Source organism: Pseudophryne corroboree, chromosome 6, assembly GCF_028390025.1.
Source record: "Pseudophryne corroboree isolate aPseCor3 chromosome 6, aPseCor3.hap2, whole genome shotgun sequence".
Lineage (NCBI taxonomy): Eukaryota > Metazoa > Chordata > Amphibia > Anura > Myobatrachidae > Pseudophryne > Pseudophryne corroboree.
The window spans coordinates 49,449,236-49,471,388 of NC_086449.1; the positions used below are offsets into that span (position 1 = coordinate 49,449,236).

Below are 22,153 nucleotides of genomic sequence, written 5' to 3' on the forward strand. Positions count from 1 at the left end.
AGTCTATATTAGCAGCAGACACAGTACGTTAGTCCACGGCTGTAGCTACCTCTGTGTCGGCAGTCCATCCATAATTGTATACCACCTACCCGTGGTTTTTTTTTTTCTTTCTTCTTTGTACATACTACTATAGTATAGTAGCTTACTGTAGCAGTCTGCGGTGCTGCAGAGCTGACAGTGTCCAGCAGGTCCGTCATCAGTCATCATTACCTAATAAATATATTATCTACCTGTCCGGCTGCAGTACTAGTGATATTATATATACATACATATATATATTGATTTCATATCATTATCATCCAGTCTATATTAGCAGCAGACACAGTACGTTAGTCCACAGCTGTAGCTACCTCTGTCGGCACTCGGCAGTCCATCCATAATTGTATACCACCTACCCGTGTTTTTTTTTTCTTTCTTCTTTGTACATACTACTATAGTATAGTAGCTTACTGTAGCAGTCTGCGGTGCTGCTGAGCTGACAGTGTCCAGCAGGTCCGTCATCAGTCATCATTACCTAATAAATATATTATCTACCTGTCCGGCTGCAGTACTAGTGATATTATATATACATACATATATATATTGATTTCATATCATTATCATCCAGTCTATATTAGCAGCAGACACAGTACGGTAGTCCACGGCTGTAGCTACCTCTGTGTCGGCACTCGGCAGTCCATCCATAAGTATACTAGTATCCATCCATCTCCATTGTTTACCTGAGGTGCCTTTTAGTTGTGCCTATTAAAATATGGAGAACAAAAATGTTGAGGTTCCAAAAAGATCAAGATCCACTTCCACCTCGTGCTGAAGCTGCTGCCACTAGTCATGGCCGAGACGATGAAATGCCAGCAACGTCGTCTGCCAAGGCCGATGCCCAATGTCATAGTACAGAGCATGTCAAATCCAAAACACCAAATATCAGTAAAAAAAGGACTCCAAAACCTAAAATAAAATTGTCGGAGGAGAAGCGTAAACTTGCCAATATGCCATTTACCACACGGAGTGGCAAGGAACGGCTGAGGCCCTGGCCTATGTTCATGGCTAGTGGTTCAGCTTCACATGAGGATGGAAGCACTCAGCCTCTCGCTAGAAAAATGAAAAGACTCAAGCTGGCAAAAGCAGTAGCACCGCAAAGAACTGTGCGTTCTTCGAAATCCCAAATCCACAAGGAGAGTCCGACTCCAATTGTGTCGGTTGCGATGCCTGATCTTCCCAACACTGGACGTGAAGAGCATGCGCCTTCCACCATTTGCACGCCCCCTGCAAGTGCTGGAAGGAGCACCCGCAGTCCAGTTCCTGATAGTCAGATTGAAGATGTCAGTGTTGAAGTACACCAGGATGAGGAGGATATGGGTGTTGCTGGCGCTGGGGAGGAAATTGACCAGGAGGATTCTGATGGTGAGGTGGTTTGTTTAAGTCAGGCACCCGGGGAGACACCTGTTGTCCGTGGGAGGAATATGGCCACTGACATGCCTGGTGAAAATACCAAAAAAATCAGCTCTTCGGTGTGGAAGTATTTCAACAGAAATGCGGACAACAGGTGTCAAGCCGTGTGTTGCCTTTGTCAAGCTGTAATAAGTAGGGGTAAGGACGTTAACCACCTCGGAACATCCTCCCTTATACGTCACCTGCAGCGCATTCATAATAAGTCAGTGACAAGTTCAAAAACTTTGGGTGACAGCGGAAGCAGTCCACTGACCAGTAAATACCTTCCTCTTGTAACCAAGCTCACGCAAACCACCCCACCAACTCCCTCAGTGTCAATTTCCTCCTTCCCCAGGAAAGCCAATAGTCCTGCAGGCCATGTCACTGGCAATTCTGACGAGTCCTCTCCTGCCTGGGATTCCTCCGATGCATCCTTGCGTGTAACGCCTACTGCTGCTGGCACTGCTGTTGTTGCTGCTGGGAGTCGATGGTCATCCCAGAGGGGAAGTCGTAAGACCACTTTTACTACTTCCACCAAGCAATTGACTGTCCAACAGTCCTTTGCGAGGAAGATGAAATATCACAGCAGTCATCCTACTGCAAAGCGGATAACTGAGGCCTTGGCATCCTGGGTGGTGAGAAACGTGGTTCCGGTATCCATCATTACTGCAGAGCCAACTAGAGACTTGTTGGAGGTACTGTGTCCCCGGTACCAAATACCATCTAGGTTCCATTTCTCTAGACAGGCGATACCGAAAATGTACACAGACCTCAGAATAAGAGTCACCAGTGTCCTAAAAAATGCAGCTGTACCCAATGTCCACTTAACCACGGACATGTGGACAAGTGGAGCAGGGCAGGGTCAGGACTATATGACTGTGACAGCCCACTGGGTAGATGTATGGACTCCCGCCGCAAGAACAGCAGCGGCGGCACCAGTAGCAGCATCTCGCAAACGCCAACTCTTTCCTAGGCAGGCTACGCTTTGTATCACCGCTTTCCAGAATACGCACACAGCTGAAAACCTCTTACGGCAACTGAGGAAGATCATCGCGGAATGGCTTACCCCAATTGGACTCTCCTGTGGATTTGTGGCATCGGACAACGCCAGCAATATTGTGTGTGCATTAAATATGGGCAAATTCCAGCACGTCCCATGTTTTGCACATACCTTGAATTTGGTGGTGCAGAATTATTTAAAAAACGACAGGGGCGTGCAAGAGATGCTGTCGGTGGCCAGAAGAATTGCGGGACACTTTCGGCGTACAGGCACCACGTACAGAAGACTGGAGCAACACCAAAAACGCCTGAACCTGCCCTGCCATCATCTGAAGCAAGAAGTGGTAACGAGGTGGAATTCAACCCTCTATATGCTTCAGAGGTTGGAGGAGCAGCAAAAGGCCATTCAAGCCTATACAATTGAGCAGATATAGGAGGTGGAATGCACCTGTCTCAAGCGCAGTGGAGAATGATTTCAACGTTGTGCAAGGTTCTGATGCCCTTTGAACTTGCCACACGTGAAGTCAGTTCAGACACTGCCAGCCTGAGTCAGGTCATTCCCCTCATCAGGCTTTTGCAGAAGAAGCTGGAGACATTGAAGGAGGAGCTAACACGGAGCGATTCCGCTAGGCATGTGGGACTTGTGGATGGAGCCCTTAATTCGCTTAACAAGGATTTACGGGTGGTCAATCTGTTGAAATCAGAGCACTACATTTTGGCCACCGTGCTCGATCCTAGATTTAAAGCCTACCTTGGATCTCTCTTTCCGGCAGACACAAATCTGCTGGGGTTGAAAGACCTGCTGGTGAGAAAATTGTCAAGTCAAGCGGAACGCGACCTGTCAACATCTCCTCCTTCACATTCTCCCGCAACTGGGGGTGCGAGGAAAAGGCTCAGAATTCCGAGCCCACCCGCTGGCGGTGATGCAGGGCAGTCTGGAGCGACTGCTGATGCTGACATCTGGTCCGGACTGAAGGACCTGACAACGATTACGGACATGTCGTCTACTGTCACTGCATATGATTCTCTCAACATTGAAAGAATGGTGGAGGATTATATGAGTGACCGCATCCAAGTAGGCACGTCACACAGTCCGTACTTATACTGGCAGGAAAAAGAGGCAATTTGGAGGCCCTTGCACAAACTGGCTTTATTCTACGTAAATTGCCCTCCCACAAGTGTGTACTCCGAAAGAGTGTTTAGTGCCGCCGCTCACCTTGTCAGCAATCGGCGTACGAGGTTACATCCAGAAAATGTGGAGAAGATGATGTTCATTAAAATGAATTATAATCAATTCCTCCGTGGAGACATTGACCAGCAGCAATTGCCTCCACAAAGTACACAGGGAGCTGAGATGGTGGATTCCAGTGGGGACGAATTGATAATCTGTGAGGAGGGGGATGTACACGGTGATATATCGGAGGATGATGATGAGGTGGACATCTTGCCTCTGTAGAGCCAGTTTGTGCAAGGAGAGATTAATTGCTTCTTTTTTGGTGGGGGTCCAAACCAACCCGTCATTTCAGTCACAGTCGTGTGGCAGACCCTGTCACTGAAATGATGGGTTGGTTAAAGTGTGCATGTCCTGTTTATACAACATAAGGGTGGGTGGGAGGGCCCAAGGACAATTCCATCTTGCACCTCTTTTTTCTTTAATTTTTCTTTGCGTCATGTGCTGTTTGTGGGATGTTTTTTGGAAGGGCCATCCTGCGTGACACTGCAGTGCCACTCCTAGATGGGCCCGGTGTTTGTGTCGGCCACTAGGGTCGCTTATCTTACTCACACAGCTACCTCATTGCGCCTCTTTTTTTCTTTGCGTCATATGCTGTTTGGGGAGGGTTTTTTGGAAGGACCATCCTGCGTGACACTGCAGTGCCACTCCTAGATGGGCCCGGTGTTTGTGTCGGCCACTAGGGTCCCTTATCTTACTCACACAGCTACCTCATTGCGCCTCTTTTTTTCTTTGCGTCATGTGCTGTTTGGGGAGGGTTTTTTGGAAGGGCCATCCTGCGTGACACTGCAGTGCCACTCCTAGATGGGCCCGGTGTTTGTGTCTGCCACTAGGGTCGCTTATCTTACTCACACAGCTACCTCATTGCGCCTCTTTTTCTTTGCGTCATGTGCTGTTTGGGGAGGGTTTTTTGGAAGGGACATCCTGCGTGACACTGCAGTGCCACTCCTAGATGGGCCCGGTGTTTGTGTCGGCTACTAGGGTCGCTTATCTTACTCACACAGCTACCTCATTGCGCCTCTTTTTTTCTTTGCGTCATGTGCTGTTTGGGGAGGGTTTTTTGGAAGGGCCATCCTGCGTGACACTGCAGTGCCACTCCTAGATGGGCCCGGTGTTTGTGTCGGCCACTAGGGTCGCTTAGCTTAGTCATCCAGCGACCTAGGTGCAAATTTTAGGACTAAAAATAATATTGTGAGGTGTGAGGTATTCAGAATAGACTGAAAATGAGTGTAAATTATGGTTTTTGAGGTCAATAATACTTTGGGATCAAAATGACCCCCAAATTCTATGATTTAAGCTGTTTTTTAGTGTTTTTTTAAAAAACACCCGAATCCAAAACACACCCGAATCCGACAAAAAAAATTCGGTGAGGTTTTGCCAAAACGCGGTCGAACCCAAAACACGGCCGCGGAACCGAACCCAAAACCCGAAAAATTTCAAGTGCACATCTCTAGTAATCACCTTATTTATTTCATTTACCCTTCTTGCACATGTGTAGCTGACTAAAAGGGGAAGGTGGTCTATGTGCTTTTACTTAATTTGGCCCCTATCTTATCTGACGCTCACAGCGTTAACGAGGGCACGAAATACGGCAAATTCAGATTGGAACTCATTCAGACCTCGTGAAGATGGTACACAGCATTTATTCACACAATTACTCAAATTACTCGTAGAGTGAAAAACCCAGGTCACTATTTCTCTGCCCAAATACAAACTTTGAATTAATTTTAGTATTCTTATTTTCATGCAACAGCATCTGTCAATCATCATTCCAGAGTTACTTTTCCTCGCTACTTGGTCCTTCAACCGACTTGAGCACAACTAATCAGTAATGCAATTACTGAGTACATCACACAGGTAACCAGTAAGTATAAAAGCACCATGCATAACATATTAGCATGTCATATTTTATACTCACCAGTGCCCGTAGTAGTGATGTTAGGATTGGTGCCGTCCTCAGCTCGTCTGGCTGGTCGTCTCCACCCTTTGTGAGAAGTCGATGAAAGGACCAATTCGAGTTCGCACTGATGGAGCCCCCACCTGTTGGATACCTTTTTCAGGGTTAATTAAATTAACCCTCATGTTGCTGTTTGAGTTTTTATGTAAAAGAATTAATTGAAAATAGATTTAGCAAAATCAATAATTATTTATTAAAAAGGCCACGCCCGTATAGAGGTTGAGAGGGAACATCCTCTCAAGCCTGGGTCAAAATGCTTTAACAACAAATACATGTAAAAACAATGAGTTTTATAATACACAGTTACGCCCCATTCTTATAACCCTCCCATATGAGTTAATTCATCTGGAATACAGTGTTATACAATATTAGAACAATTGGCAATGAAAACTAAAAGATACTCGTGATCTTCAGCTATGTGTCCATATTAAGAATTAAGCTGGACACTACGAGCTTTTCGGATGTGCGTATGTGGAATCAATACTTAGCCAACAAAGTTGTTATTGTACTTTGTATAGAGTTCAAATGAAATACAAATGAATCTGCTGTATCATCTAGCTAGAAACAAAATGGATTCTCTTATGCTTTATACTATACTAGTGAATGTAGATCACCTTTGATATTGTGATTCTTAGGTGTATGCATAATATACGTACTATCCCGTAGTACATATATATAGCTGTTAGGCCTTCAGCAGGTTGTCCCTGTCACAGTATTCAACAGTAGTTTAACACATTTCGTTCATTAGACTATCTGGTGTCAGTAATGATTCTGTTAATGCTGTAATGGTATGGAAAACAGCACATCCAATAAATATAGGTAGTGCCTACAAGGTGCAGACAATCCAGTGTTCACAATAAAATAACATTTAATACACCAAAATCATAATTTAGGGATGAATTCACACAAGGTTAAATTGCATTTGGAATTTATTGCATATTGTATTTATCATGAGTATTGTGCTGAGTGATAAGAAAAGAATATCACAGTGAATATATATTTCAAACAAGAAACCCCGTACTATAGCCAGCAATGTTAGTTTCAATACTTGCAAAACTTCCCAGAAGATATTGCTACTAATGTTATATAGAAATATCTCACAACAACAACAAGCACGTAAGCAAAGACACGCCCTTTTATGCAGAGTATGACACGCCCCCTCGGTGGTACGGTGCAATTTGAGCCGCACGTCCTACTGTAATCTCCCTGATTCTAGTTTTCAAAAGTAGGTGAGTATGGATATACAGTACATACAGCAAAACACATATAAAAGGAGAAAGTCCAAATAAACCTACAGCTGTATAATCTGCCCCAAGGGACATTTGCATGGGAGAATGGACAGTTTATCAATTACACTGATTTCCAAAAACGTCAGAAAATGTGTTATCTAATACAGAGTAAACATTTTCCTCGGATTGGGAGAGCAGTGTATGCTAATATGTGGGAGCAAATCAGTGCAATCAGTGTGCGTCTTTTACCCTTTCTGGGTGGCTCCTCACATGCCAGTTTCAGCAGTAGTAATTTCAGCCTCTGCCTGGTTCATTCACTTAATGCAATGCGATTGCAGGACCTGTTCTGCACATGCCCAGAAGGGTACTGCACATGTGCCGGTTCCCCATCAGGAAACTGCACAGAGGATCGTGATTACACTCCTTACTGAATAACCACCTACACTGGCTAAGCTGTGCGGCGGGGGGATTGTTTTACTCCAAGTTATTCCTCATGAGGACAGGAGACAAGGAAAGACAGCAGCAGAGCAGGGAATACGAAGTATCATTCCTTCTACAAAGCAATCATTGATTGTCAGGAAGACCCTGTGTTTATATTTCATCCACAGCTATAAAATTACGTAAATACCTTATTTGCCGAGTAGTAATAATAGGATTTTAATTACCTACTGTAAATCCTTTTCTTATAGTCCGTAGAGGATGCTGGGGTCCACATTAGTACCATGGGGTATAGACGGGTCTCCTGGGAGCCATGGGCATTTTAAGAGTTTAATAGTGTGAGCTGGCTCCTCCCTCTATGCTCCTCCTAGTGCCCGAGGAGACGGACATATTTTGAGAGAAGGAAATACACAGATATTGGTGAGATTCACACCAGCGCACACATAACAAGGTAAAACAAGCTAACCAGCTTGAATAATTCAGCCACAGCTGAACAACAGTACTTAACCAAGTAACAAGGCAGTGCTGAACCAAGTAACTACTGCAGAAGAATGAAGAGCCGGCCGGGCACCCAGCATCCTCTACGGACTACAAGAAAAGGATTTACCAGTAGGTAATTAAAATGCTAATTTTCTCTTACGTCCTAGAGGATGCTGGGGTCCACATTAGTACCATGGGGATGTACCAAAGCTCCCAGTATGGGAGGAAGAGCACGGAGGATCCTGCAAAACTGGTTGACCAAACTTAAGGTCCTCAGAGGCAAAAGTATTGAACTTGTAGCAAACGTGTTTGACCCTGACCAAGTAGCTGCTCGGCAAAGCTGTAAAGCCGAGACACCCCGGGCAGCCGTACAGGAAGAACCCACTTTACGAGTAGAGTGGGCCTTAACAGATTTTGGACACGGCAAGCCTGCTGTAGAGTAAGCATGCTGGATAGTAAACCTGATCCAGCGAGAAATCGTCTGCTTAGAAGCAGGACATCAGACCTTGTTGGGATCATAAAAGGACAAAAAGAGCGTCTGACTTCCTTTGACGAGAAAGATCCCAAGGTGCCGTAGGAGGCACAAAGGGAGCCTGGATGTGCAGGACCCCTTTCAAAAAAGTCTCAACCTCAAGGAGGGAAGCCAATGGTTTCTTGAAGAAAATGGACAAGGCCGAAATCTGGACTTTTATGAAGCCCAAACATAGGCCCACATCCACACCGACTCGCAGGAAGAGGAGAAACCTCCTAAGTTGAAACTCCACCATAGGAAACTCCTTGGATTCACACCAAGACACATACTTTTTCCAAATACGATGGTAATGTTAAGACGTTACTCCTTTCCTAGCCTGTATCAGGGTAGGAAAAAACTTGTTCGGAATGCCTTTCCGAGCTAAGATCTGGCGTTCAACCTCCATGCCATCAAACGTGCCGTGGCAAGTCTTGATAAGTGAACGGCCCATGTTGCAGAAGGTCCTCTCTAAGAGTAAGAGGCCTCGGATCTTCCAGCAGTAACTCTAGAAGATCCGCGTACCAAGCTCTCCTTGGCCAATCCGGAGCAAGGAGGATCGCTTGAACTCTTGTTCTTTTTACAAGTTTGAGAATCCCTGGGATGAGCGGAAGTGGAGGGGACATATACACCGACTGGAATATCCACGGAGTCACCAGTGCGTCCACCACCACTGCCTGTGGGTCTCTCGACCTAGAACAGTACCTGCAAAGCTTCTTGTTGAGGCAGGGGGCCATCATGTCGATTTGAGGTACGCCCCAAAGACTTGTCACCTCTGTGAACACCTCGGGGTGGAGGCCACACTCTCCTGGATGGAGATTGTGTCTGCTGAGGAAGTCCGGTTCCCAGTTGTCCACACCCAGAATGAAGATCGCTGATAGCTCCATCGCATGTCTTTCTGCCCAGAGGAGGATCTTTGTTACCTCTGACATTGCAGCTCTGCGTTCCGCCTTTTTGGTTTATGTAGGCCACCGTCATTACATTATCCGACTGCACCTGAATGGCCTGATCTTGTAGAAGATGTGCCGCTAGTAGAAGGCCGTTGTAGACGGCTCTTAGTTCCAGAATGTTTATCAGAAGTATGGATTCCAGACTTGACCACCTTCCTTGGAAGTTTTTCCCTTGGGTGACCGCGCCCCAACCTCTGAGGCTTGCATCCGTGGTTAGAAGGATCCAGTTCTGAATCCCAAACCTGCGGCCCTCGAGAAGGCAAGGCATTTGTAGCCACCATAGGAGTGAAATCCTGGCTTTCGGCGAACGATGTATCCTCAGATACATGTGCAGGTGAGATCCTGTCCAGGAGATCCTGCTGGAAGATTCTTGCAATGAATCGACCTTACTGTAAAGCCTCGTAGGAGGCAACCATCTAACCCAGAAGGCAAATTTACTGATGAACCGTTACCCGGGCAGGCTTCAAGAAGTCCCGGACCATTGATTGTATCACCAATGCTTTATCCACTGTTAGAAACACCCTCTGCACTTCCATGTCGAGGATCATCCCTAGGAAAAACAATCTCCTTGTTGGCTCCAAATGTGACTTTGGAAGATTCAGGATCCATCCATGATCCCGGAGTAGTCGAGTTGTGAGAGCAATGTTCTGCAACAACTTCTCCCTGGAAGATGCCTTTATCAGCAGATCGTCCAGATATGGAATTATGTTCACTCCCTGCTGGCGGAGGAGTAACATCATTTCTGCCATTACCTTGGTGAATACCCTCGGTGCAATGGAGAGGCCAAATGGCAGTGCCTGGAATGGATAGTGACAATCCAACAGTGCAAATTTGAGATAAGGCTGGTGTGGCGGCCCAATTGGAATATGGAGGTATGCATCCTTGATATCTAGGGATACCAGGAATTACCCCTCCTCCAGACCTGAGATCACCTTTCTCAGAGATTACATTTTAAACTTGAATTCCCTCATTAAGGGTTTAAAGATTTCAGGTTCAATATTGGTCTGACCGAACCGTCCTGTTTCGGCACTACAAATAGGATTGAATAGTAACCCGTTTTCCAGATGAGGTGGAACTGGGACAATGACATTTGTCCTTTGTAATTTTTGAACGGCTTCCTGTAGGATAGCGCTTTCTGTCAGCAAAGCTGGTAAGCCTGATTTGAAGAATCTGTGAGGTGTGAGTTCTTGAAATTCCAGTCTGTACCCCTGGGATACAATATTTTGCACCCAGGGGTCCAGGCCTGAGGACACCTAGACCTGACTGCAATTTCTTCCACCATCATGCTGAGGATTTAGAGGAAGCAGAACCAGGCTTCTGTTTCTGGGAACCTGCTGGTGTAGGTTTTCTGGATTTACCCCGAAGGGTAGGATCTCCACACTTTTGTTGGATTCCGCATCCGCAGACCATTGGCGCAGCCAGAGTCCCCTGCATGCCAAGACAGCAATAGAAGATGTCCTTGCATTCAGATGACCCAGGTCCTTCATGGCCTCCACCAGGAAACCTGCAGAAACCTGTATGTGATTTAAAACATTTTAATGTCACTTCTATCCATAGGATCTAAATCCTCTAATAATGTGCCTGACCACTTTACTATGGATTTAGAAATCCATGCACAGGCAATAGTGGGCCTTAACGCCATGCCTGAAGCTGTGTATATTGATTTGAGCATAGTCTCAATCTTGCGGTCTGCCGGCTCTTTCAAAGTGGTAGACCCAGGGACAGGTAAAACCACCTTTTTAGACAATCTAGATACAGAAGCTTCTACTATAGGAGGGTTTTTCCAACTTTTTCCTGTCCTCTTCAGAGAAAGGAGGAGCAACGAGAACCCTCTTTGGTATCTGGAATTTTGTGTCTTGGTTTTCCCAAGATTTTTCAAACAATGCATTTAATTCCTTAGATGCAGGGAAGGTAAAGGAGGCTTTCTTATTGTCTGTAAATTAAGCCTCCTCAACCTGCTCAGGTACCTTGTCAGTAATGTGTAAAATGTTCCTAATGGCCTCCATTATGAGTTGCAGCCCCTTAGCAAGGGATGCCTCCCCCCCAGTATATTTTCATCACCAACTCCAGTATTAGAGTCGGTTTCCGTGTCGACCTGCAATATCTGGGCAAGAGCACGCTTTTTGGGGGCATATACCAGGGGATTTGGATGAGGTAGTGGGAGCAGAATACAACAAAACCTCTACAGATTTTTTCAAAACCTGTGTTTCAGTCTCATTATGAGCTATCCTAGATGAAATCTGGGATATCATTCCCTTAATAGAAGCCACCCACTGGGGTTCGGATTCAGAAGGTTGAGACAGTATATTGCATTCCTGAGTACATGGAATAGACTCCTCTGGAGAAGATACACACTCTGCAGCACAAGACACAGAGTCCCTAGACATGGTAATGTGAGATATATAAACCTATACACACACACACAGTAAAATGTCAGACACAGTTTCCCCCAAGTACCTTCAGAGAGACAGAGTTAAGGAGCCAGCACACACAGTGCCCCAGTAGGCAGTTATATAATAAAAGCCTGGTGCTGACTGGGTAACCTTAATAGATTATACAGTACTAAAATGTGAATAAACACTCTCCCCCCTCTGTAACCCTCTGGTACCGCACAGGATAGCTGAAGTTATGTTAAGGGGCAGCGCTCCCTGTCAGCGTCTTTGAGCTGTGATCTGCAGGGAGAAAATGGTGCTGGTGAGTGCTGGATCCGCTCTGAAGAGAAGCTCCGCCCCCTGTAATGGCACGTCTTCCTGCACTTCTGGAGATTATACTGGCCTGAGGTAATGGTGGCTAGCAGCAGTACAGAGTCCCTGATAGCAATAGGGACCAGCGTAAAGGGTATTGCGCTGGCCCAGGGCTCCCCTCACAGCGTCGCACGCATATACCTCTGAGCCCTCCGGAGCGCAGACTTACACCGCTGTACTCCCACCCTTGTGCCACCATTCTCACCGGTGACCTGCTTATCGGGACACCGGCGTCATACTCACCATCTCGACCTTCTGGCTCTGTTAGGGGGTAGCGGCAGTGCTGCCTCGGGGGCTAGCGATCATCACTGTCAGGAGCTCAGTGTCCTGTCAGCAGAAATAGGGGACATTAACCTCTAGGGTTGGTTCCTATTCCCTTCTTAAGTCCCACGAAGCAGGGAGGCTGTCGCCTGTTCCTAATTCTAAAAAAAAAAACTCCTAGGAGCTCCCCTAGCTGTGACCGGCTCCAACGGGCACATTTTCTAAACTGACTGTGGTAGGTGGGGCATAGAGGGAGGAGCCAGCCCACACTCTTAAAGTGCCCATGGCTCCCAAGGGACCCGTCTATTCCCCATGGTACTAATGTGGACCCCAGCATCCTCTAGGACGTAAGAGATAATGATAAAATGATTCTTTGAGGTGCCAGATAGTCATTGTTACATGATCACCTAAGTATCTCTCCTGGGTCTCTCTTCTAAAATGTAGATGAGAAATGTACAAAAGTATTAAATACTGATGAAATAATTTTATTCAATGAGTGTTATGGGGACAACTGCTAGTAACATGTATGGTTATTACAGATACGCGGTCGGTGGATGTAATGGCTTGGAGACGGCCAGAGCTCTGATCCGGCCAAACTCGAACGTTTTTTTTAAAGCAGCAAATGTTTACAAGGCAAAACCAGTCAAAACCATCTCGCAGCCCATTACATCCGGCCCATTATTTGTACATGGTCCTTCAGTCAACATACAGGACAGATCTGTCTGCGTTACATCACTGAGTACTATGGACCTGATTCAGAGATATATGCAGCCAGATCTGCGTCCATCTCCTCACATGCTGGGGGCCGCCCAGCACAGGACAAGGCTGCCCGGTATGTATGGTGGTCTGCCTCTGGGTCACACGTGCACTGCGGCCAGTGCATGTGCGCAGACCACCCAAATGCAGCCGCTGCGTACAGATGCACGGCTGCGTTCAGGCCTGAATGACCCCCTATGTCAAAGTTAGTATTGTGTATATTATTACTGTCATACTAGTTTCATTTATTGTGAAGGAACTTTACTATTATCCTGGTACACAGGAGCCCTAAATCAGATCTGATCGCAGCAGCAACATTGTTATCTAATGGACACAACCATGTGCACTGCAGGGGGCAGATGTAACATGTGCAGGGGGAGTTAGATTTGGGTGGGGTGTATTCAAACTGAAATCTAAATTGCAGTGTAAAAATAAAGCAGTCAGTATATACCCTGCACAGAAACAAATAAACCACCCAAATCTAATTCCCTCTGCACGTTATATCTGCCCCCCACCACGGTGCACATAGTTTTGCCCATTATCTAACAATTTTGCTGCTGCAATCAGATCTGAATTAGGCCCAATGCGCACAACTTGGGACTTATTTACTTACATGATGTGGAAAGCAAGCATGTGCTGTAACCCATAGCAACCAGATATCAGCTATTAGCTGTCTAGTGCCAGCAAACAAACAAGTGTTATCATTTGGTTGCTATGAGATACAGACGACCAGTGTTTTACTTGCACCATTTTACTGAACAGTAATAGTAGTAATATAAAAGGTATTAGAGAAATAATACGGAGGTATAAGAGACCAGAGGAAAGACCTGTAGCGGGTATACTGTAGTTACTACACATAGTTTTTTTAAAGCCAGAGATTTTCACTCCATTTGTGTGCTGGATTTAAAGGGCAATAGAAATACAAGCAAAACAAGCCTGAATTTACATGTATTATTACTGCCCTTTATCATCCAGCGATCATAGACAGTAAGAATCAGTGGCTTTGAAAAACTGATATTTAGTAAATATAACCCATATGGTGAAACAGAGCAGCATACATTGTTCCTGTAGAAATACCCAGTACTCATAGCCCTGCTGGTCAGAGAAGGAATCCCAGTACTGAGAGGAGCTGCTGGAACTCTCTACTAGTCCCAGCACCTGCATGAGCAGAACAGCTGTATATTACAGAGCTCAGTAATGGCAGTCCCACGGTCATTGGCTATTGTTATACTGCAGCTCTAGTTCCTAACACAGAGACCGTCCCAAGGGAAAAAGTACCTCCAGGTCCACTTGTCAGACCTCTCCTGTCTTTATTAAGACTGATTTATATAAAACACTTATCACATTCAGAAAATAAATATTGTCTCCATTTAATTCATACAGTTGTGATAAGTTACATTACTTATGATACACAAGCTGCATTCAGGCCCTCAGAGTGACTCCGCATGTGATTACTGAGTGTTTTCTTTCTAGTAAAACACTTGTTGCATTCAGAACATGTAAATGGTTTCTCTCCTGTGTGACTCCTCTGATGTATAACAAGATGTGACTTCCGGGAAAAACACTTCCTACATTCAGAACATGTAAATGGTTTTTCTCCTGTGTGACTCCTCTGATGTATAACAAGATATGACTTCCGGGAAAAACACTTCCTACATTCAGAACATGTAAATGGTTTTTCTCCTGTGTGACTCCTCTGATGTATAACAAGCGCTGACTTATGGGAAAAACACTTGCTGCATTCAGAACATGTAAACGGTTTTTCTCCTGTGTGACTCCTCTGATGTATAGCAAGAAATGACTTCTTGGAAAAACACTTCCTACATTCAGAACATGTATATGGTTTCTCTCCTGTGTGACTCCTCTGATGCATAACAAGAGATGACTTATGGGAAAAACACTTGCTACATTCAAAACATGTAAATGGTTTTTCTCCTGTGTGAATCCTCTGATGTATAACAAGATGCGACTTCTGGGAAAAACACTTCCTACATTCAGAACATGTAAATGGTTTCTGTCCTGTGTGACTCCTCTGATGTATAACAAGAAATGAATTCTGGGAAAAACACTTCCAACATTCAGAACATTCAAATGGTTTCTCTCCTGTGTGACTCCTCTGATGTATAACAAGCTCTGACTTCCGGGGAAAACACTTCTTGCATTCAGAACATGTAAATGGTTTCTCTCCTGTGTGACTCCTCTGATGTATAACAAGATACGACTTATTGGAAAAACACTTCATACATTCAGAACATTCAAATAGTTTCTCTCCTGTGTGACTCCTCTGATGAATAACAAGTTCCGACTTCTGGGGAAAACACTTCCTACATTCAGAACATGTAAATAGTTTTTCTCCTGTGTGACTCCTCTGATGAATAACAAGAGATGACTTATGGGAAAAACACTTGCTGCAATCAGAACATGTAAATGGTTTCTCTCCTGTGTGACTCCTCTGATGTCTGATAAGATATGATTTGTGTAAAGCTTCTGTCACACTCAGAGCACAGATGTGGTCTCTCTCCTGTGAGACTCATCATGTATAAGTTAAAAACTTCTATCCAGAAAATGAAAATAGTTTCTTTGAACCATTCAGAAGCTTAAGAAGAAATTATATCTTTAGTTGGCTAAAGCAGGAAACAAGATTCATTTCCACATTGTCTCTGCAGCCTTGTATTCTATTATTAGTTGGATTCCAGCTCCTTAAATTACCTGTAATAAACAAAACAAAAATGTTATTTAATAGCCTGAAGATCACCATTGTAATCAGCTGTAGTGTTATATTGTATAAGGAACATGATGTATCTTTATGTATGTTGCCTAATTTTGGGCTCCCATTTCCAGTCAGATGTGCAGTACAGAGAATGACAGTTAGGAAGTATCCAATTAGCTGCAGTATATTGATAACTTATCACAAATGCAATCATTTGGTATCCTGTTAGCGGCGATAAGTTATTAGCGATAAGTCTCCATAGGGTTTATCGTGGTTTCTCTTCACCATCTTTGAGCTGTTGTTAAGTAGTGCATAATCCCTATTTAAAGCTAAAAATGTTGGGATTTGGTTCTGAACCCCTGGTACATCCCCCTGAATGACTAATGAGGCACTTTGAAGTTTTTAATTATTTTTAATTAGCCAATAATGACGTCATTTTTGGGGTCAAAAAATGCAAAGTGATGGAAATTGGGGTACAAGGTATGAGACAGGTATATTGGGGTGTTTAATAAGTAGGACAAGTGTTTCTAGGCTTGCAGGTGGGAGTAAGCAGTCCGTTTCCACTTTTTTTAGTCCCCTAAAATTACCCAAATATACACTTATACCCGTTTTTTTATGTACCCCAAATTTAATGAGCACTAATTTTGCTGAAAAAATTGATTTATATAACGTCCACTCGCAAAGTTAACGATGCAAGGGAAAAATGGAGGACATTTGAAGAAGCCCACCTGAGCTCGCTCACGGAGGATAAATCTATTAAATTTCTGGACAAACTCAAGAATCAAATTGAGTCTTACAGAATTGAGCAGGTTAAATATAAGAAAGACAAGTTACGCAAAATTCAAGCAGATTACGAACAACACCGTGTCTACACTTGGTTGGCTAACAGCACGGGACCTCCTTCACAAAGAAAATTCACAGGCCCACGCAGACGTAGGACACAAAGAATGCAGTATAGCACGTCGGACAGTGACACCGATGAGGTGTCAATATCAGACAATACAGCTTCTTCTCAGGGAACCCCTTCAGGGGTAAAGACCCGGGCGATCACGTCCGGCAGACGAAAAAATCCACCAGACGGGGCGGCCAGTCGAGGCGGCAAGCGGGGAGGAAGACCCCCCAGGTCGACGCGGACCTAATCTTCAATTTGTCCTCAGCAAGTTTATCCCCTGCTGAGATTGCTGTCCTGTCCAAAGGCCTGGCATATGTACCTACTAAAGCCCCTGACAAATTCAAATGCAAAGTGGAGACTTTTAAATTAAACAGGACATTGAAACTAAAGGAACACTTTGAGAGAAAACCGGATCATGCTACAGTGAAGGATCTTCCACCACAGATACGTAAACTAGGAACAACTTCCAAGTTTGACCCAGTGTCACAAAATTAATCAATCAGGACATTCACCCACATGATGGAGAATTTACGGAATGAACCCTCCCCTGCAGGTCTTCAACAACCTTACCAGAGATGAACAGACTGCCCTTAATTCCCTGACAGAATGACAGGATATAATCATCAGGGGAGCGGACAAAGGGGGTGGCATCGTGGTTCTTGATACACAGGACTATATCTCGGAATGTGACCGCCTTCTAGCAGATAGAGACACGTACAGTCTATTAGCAAGTGAACCGCACTAGATAGCATCCTGACAGATGCCTTGTCTGAAGGCTTGATTTCACAGGAGATCCACAATAAATTGTCGTGTGCATCCTGTTATCCCAATATTTTATGCCATTCCAAAAATACACAAGGATGCACAGCGTCCCCCTGGCAAACCTATCATTTCTGCCAGTGGGTCGCTGTGCGAACCTATAGCTATCTATTTAGATGCTTACCTGCAGCCTTGCGTACAAGCCCTGTTCACACATCTGAAGGATTCAAATGTGCTTCTGAGGAAATTGTTGTCATTTGGGGAGGTACGGGATGGCACTATACTCACCACACTAGATGTGACAAGCCTCTATACCTGCATTCCGCACCAGGCAGGTATAGCAGCAGTCAAACGGTTGATCACTCATAACCAATTGTACACGGGGCCCGATGTCAATTTATTTGTAACATTGCTTGAATTCACTTTGACCCATAACTACTTTCTTTTCAATGGGCAGTTTTTTAAACAGAACACCGGGTGTGCGATGGGGTCAGCAGTGGCCCCGTCGCTGGCTAATGCCTACATATGGGAGGTGGAACGTTCATTGTTCTTTGAAAACCCCACTATTGCAGAGCACATTTCACTTTACTACCGCTGTATAGATGATCTCCTTCTGTTTTGGACCCATGACGAATTGTCATTGGCCAAGCTGATTGAAGATCACAACAGGTACCCCAGTACAGTCAAGTTATCAGTGACTACACATATGACAGAGATTTGCTTCATGGACATTAAAATCAAAATCCACAATAGACATATTCAGACCTCATTGTACAGCAAACCCACTGACCGCAACACTTTGATGCGATATGACAGCTTTCACCCCAGAGCTTTGGTCAGAGGTCTTCCCTACTCACAGTTTCTTCGGGTCCGCAGCATCACCAGCGAACCCGAGGAACTTGAGATTCAGTTAAACGCCATGTCTGAGAAATTCTCACAGAGAGGTTACCCCCCCAAACATCTTGAAACAAGCACGGGCCAAAATGATGTCTATAAACAGAATTGAGCTACTACAGAAAGAAGGCACTAAACACACGGATGACAAAGTGACGTGGGTCAATGAATTCAACACTGCCAGTGTGAGAACAAGTAAACAAATTAAGCAAATGTGGCTGATTGTAGCCTCTGTCCCTAATTTAGCCTCCCTTAAACGCAGTAAGAACATGCCATGCTATACCAGGAGTGCAAACATTAAAAATGTAGTCTTTAAAAAATAAGATTTTACTTACCGATAAATCTATTTCTCGGAGTCCGTAGTGGATGCTGGGGTTCCTGAAAGGACCATGGGGAATAGCGGCTCCGCAGGAGACAGGGCACAAAAAGTAAAGCTTTTCCGATCAGGTGGTGTGCACTGGCTCCTCCCCCTATGACCCTCCTCCAGACTCCAGTTAGGTACTGTGCCCGGACGAGCGTACACAATAAGGGAGGATTTTGAATCCCGGGTAAGACTCATACCAGCCACACCAATCACACCGTACAACTTGTGATCTAAACCCAGTTAACAGTATGATAACAGCGGAGCCTCTGAAAGATGGCTTCCTTCAACAATAACCCGAATTAGTTAACAATAACTATGTACAATTTATGCAGATAATCCGCACTTGGGATGGGCGCCCAGCATCCACTACGGACTCCGAGAAATAGATTTATCGGTAAGTAAAATCTTATTTTCTCTATCGTCCTAGTGGATGCTGGGGTTCCTGAAAGGACCATGGGGATTATACCAAAGCTCCCAAACGGGCGGGAGAGTGCGGATGACTCTGCAGCACCGAATGAGAGAACTCCAGGTCCTCCTTAGCCAGAGTATCAAATTTGTAAAATTTTACAAACGTGTTCTCCCCTGACCACGTAGCTGCTCGGCAAAGTTGTAATGCCGAGACCCCTCGGGCAGCCGCCCAAGATGAGCCCACCTTCCTTGTGGAGTGGGCCTTTACAGATTTAGGCTGTGGCAAGCCTGCCACAGAATGTGCAAGTTGGATTGTGCTACAGATCCAACGAGCAATCGTCTGCTTAGACGCAGGAGCACCCATCTTGTTGGGTGCATACAATATAAACAACGAGTCAGATTTTCTGACTCCAGCTGTCCTTGCAATATATATTTTTAATGCTCTGACAACGTCCAGTAACTTGGAGTCCTCCAAGTCACTTGTAGCCGCAGGCACTACAATAGGCTGGTTCAGATGAAATGCTGACACCACCTTAGGGAGAAAATGCGGACGAGTCCGCAGTTCTGCCCTGTCCGAATGGAAAATCAGATATGGGCTTTTGTAAGATAAAGCTGCCAATTCTGACACTCTCCTGGCAGAAGCCAGGGCTAGAAGCATGGTCACTTTCCATGTGAGATATTTCAAATCCACCTTTTTTAGTGGTTCAAACCAATGAGATTTTAGGAAGTCCAAAACCACATTTAGATCCCACGGTGCCACTGGAGGCACCACAGGAGGCTGTATATGCAGCACTCCCTTAACAAAGGTCTGGACTTCAGGGACTGAAGCCAATTCTTTTTGAAAGAAAATCGACAGGGCCGAAATTTGAACCTTAATAGATCCCAATTTGAGACCCATTGACAATCCTGATTGCAGGAAATGTAGGAATCGACCCAGTTGAAATTCCTCCGTCGGAGCACTCCGATCTTCGCACCACGCAACATATTTTCGCCAAATTCGGTGATAATGTTGCACGGTTACTTCCTTCCTTGCTTTAATCAAAGTAGGAATGACTTCTTCCGGCATGCCTCTTTCCTTTAGGATCCGGCGTTCAACCGCCATGCCGTCAAACGCAGCCGCGGTAAGTCTTGAAACAGACAGGGACCCTGCTGAAGCAAGTCCCTCCTTAGAGGTAGAGGCCACGGATCTTCCGTGATCATCTCTTGAAGTTCCGGGTACCAAGTCCTCCTTGGCCAATCCGGAACCACTAGTATCGTTCTTACGCCTCTTTGCCGTATAATTCTCAATACTTTTGGTATGAGAGGCAGAGGAGGAAACACATACACCGACTGGTACACTCAAGGCGTTACCAGCGCGTCCACAGCTATTGCCTGCGGATCTCTTGACCTGGCGCAATACCTGTCCAGTTTTTTGTTGAGGCGAGACGCCATCATGTCCACCATTGGTCTTTCCCAACGGGTTTCTGCTGAGGAAGTCTGCTTCCCAGTTGTCCACTCCCGGGATGAACACTGCTGACAGTGCTATCACATGATTCTCTGCCCAGCGAAGAATCCTTGCAGCTTCTGCCATTGCCCTCCTGCTTCTTGTGCCGCCCTGTCTGTTCACATGGGCGACTGCCGTGATGTTGTCCGACTGGATCAATACCGGTTTTCCCTGAAGCAGAGGTTCTGCCTGGTTTAGAGCATTGTATATTGCTCTTAGTTCCAGAATGTTTATGTGAAGAGACGTTTCCAGGCTCGTCCATACTCCCTGGAAGTTTCTTCCTTGTGTGACTGCTCCCCAGCCTCTCAGGCTGGCGTCCGTGGTCACCAGGATCCAATCCTGTATGCCGAATCTGCGGCCCTCCAATAGATGAGGACTCTGCAACCACCACAGAAGAGACACCCTTGTCCTTGGAGACAGGGTTATCCGTAGGTGCATCTGAAGATGCGACCCTGACCATTTGTCCAACAGATCCCTTTGGAAAATTCTTGCGTGGAATCTGCCGAATGGAATCGCTTCGTAAGAAGCCACCATTTTTCCCAGGACTCTTGTGCATTGATGTACAGACACCTTTCCTGGTTTTAGGAGGTTCCTGACAAGCTCGGATAACTCCTTGGCTTTTTCCTCCGGGAGAAAAACCTTTTTCTGAACCGTGTCCAGAATCATCCCTAGGAACAGCAGACGAGTTGTCGGCATTAACTGGGATTTTGGAATATTCAGAATCCACCCGTGCTGTTTTAGCACTTCTTGAGACAGTGCTAATCCCATCTCTAGCTGTTCTCTGGACCTCGCCCTTATTAGGAGATCGTCCAAGTATGGGATAATTAATACGCCTTTTCTTCGAAGAAGAATCATCATCTCGGCCATTACCTTTGTAAAGATCCGAGGTGCCGTGGACAATCCGAACGGCAGCGTCTGAAACTGATAGTGACAGTTTTGTACAACGAACCTGAGGTACCCCTGGTGTGAGGGGTAAATTGGAACGTGGAGATACGCATCCTTGATGTCCAAGGATACCATAAAGTCCCCCTCTTCCAGGTTCGCTATCACTGCTCTGAGTGACTCCATTTTGAACTTGAACTTCTTTATGTACAGGTTCAAGGACTTCAGATTTAGAATAGGCCTTACCGAGCCATCCGGCTTCGGTACCACAAAAAGAGTGGAATAATACCCCTTCCCTTGTTGCAGAAGAGGTACCTTGACTATCACCTGCTGAGAGTACAGCTTGTGAATGGCTTCCAACACCGTCTCCCTTTCGGAGGGGGACGTTGGTAAAGCAGACCTCAGGAAACGGCGAGGTGGATCTGTCTCTAATTCCAACCTGTATCCCTGAGATATTATCTGCAGGATCCAGGGATCTACTTGCGAGTGAGCCCACTGCGCGCTGTAATTTTTGAGACGACCGCCCACCGTCCCCGAGTCCGCTTGAGAAGCCCCAGCGTCATGCTGAGGCTTTTGTAGAAGCCGGGGAGGGCTTCTGATCCTGGGAAGGAGCTGCGTGTTGCTGTCTCTTCCCTCGACCTTTGCCTCGTGGCAAATATGAATAGCCCTTTGCTCTCTTATTTTTAAAGGAACGAAAGGGCTGCGGTTGAAAAGTCGGTGCCTTTTTCTGTTGGGGAGTGACTTGAGGTAGAAAGGTGGATTTCCCGGCTGTAGCCGTGG

The 22,153-nt window shown here is 45.5% G+C and overlaps 1 pseudogene; it reads right to left on the reverse strand.

Moving 5' to 3' along the window:
• LOC134934235 (zinc finger protein 271-like) overlaps positions 1-15,314 on the reverse strand; it is a 115,548-nt pseudogene extending 100,234 nt beyond the window's left edge.
• Between the last annotated feature and the right edge of the window lie 6,839 nt (positions 15,315-22,153).